The sequence below is a fragment of the Nannospalax galili genome, unplaced genomic scaffold (assembly GCF_000622305.1).
Source record: "Nannospalax galili isolate Female #2095 unplaced genomic scaffold, S.galili_v1.0 scaffold1445, whole genome shotgun sequence".
In the NCBI taxonomy this organism is placed as follows: Eukaryota; Metazoa; Chordata; class Mammalia; order Rodentia; family Spalacidae; genus Nannospalax; species Nannospalax galili.
In genome coordinates, this window is record NW_008353264.1 from 370096 (window position 1) to 371321 (window position 1226).

The following is a 1226-nucleotide window of genomic DNA, read 5'->3' on the forward strand; positions in this document are numbered from 1 at the left end:
ATGTATACCAAAGAATTTTTAAATAAAGATATTTGGGACTTATTATCAGTAAATATGTTATAATTGATTTGCATAGCTATGACATACTATACTGAAATACTCAGGCTCATGTAACAAGCTCTCAGATGAGAAGGGGCCACATATGGAAAGTGTTTAAGAAGCCCTGACCTACAACAGTGAGTTAAGTGTGACATGGTGATTTGGGCTCTTTCACTACAGATTTCTCTGGAAGGCCTTATCTGAAGCAAAAGGGCAGCTGGAAAGAGGACTAACGGTCATTTAAAGTGCCAGGACCCCCCTCAGCAAGCATAGGTGATTGTCCCTAAAAATACCTGCCTAGCAGCAAGTAAAACCACAGGGAGATAACATCTCACACGTAATAGCCCAGGTACTAGGAAAAATCCAAATGTCAACTGAAGGAGCATCAGGAGACATAGCACAGAAGTGTCACCAGCAGCCCCAGGAGTTAGTACCCTTGAACTTTAGAGAACTCCATTCTGTAAATCTGAATCCTTGACGTCAGCACAGAAAGGATTTGGGGACAATTCAGTACCAACAAGAGTTGGAGTTTATTAGAAAGGTTAACATAGATTTAAGCTTGGGGATTAATATGCTTAGGGAAAGAACAAAACACATCCAACCAAGACCGTGAGGATTGGCTTCTCAAAGGAGTCAGGTACATGTGTCTTCAAAGTGTGTGTGTCTGTGTGTATGTGTGTGTGTGTGTGTGTGTGTGTGTGTGTGTGTGTAATTTTAGTGGATCTCAAGTTACATCTCAGAGGGTTGTTAACAGACCTTTGTCCATTTTCTGATGAATGAGATTATTAGGAAAAGGTCAATACGGAGGTACAGTGGATTGAATTAAAAGTTGATTAAGAAAAAACTCACAGGCCACAAGGGTTGTACAAGATGCTTAAGATATGTCCTTTACTGTAAGATATAGGGAAAGAAGGAGCTCAAGAGAGGTAGGACCATAGGAGAAGCGTATTAGTAAGGGAGAAACAGGGGGAATGGGGCACCTTAAGTGGGAAAAGCATGATGGAGGGGTGAGACAATGTGAGAGATAAACAATGCCTAGCTAGTTTTGAAACAACAGAGAACCATATTACTCCTACAACCTACTGAGAAACTGTACACAGCAGATCAAGAAATACATGTCTAGGTAAGGTTTATCTGAGAACAACTGGTCTTTGCCCAAGATTTATCTACATGACACACAGTCATTA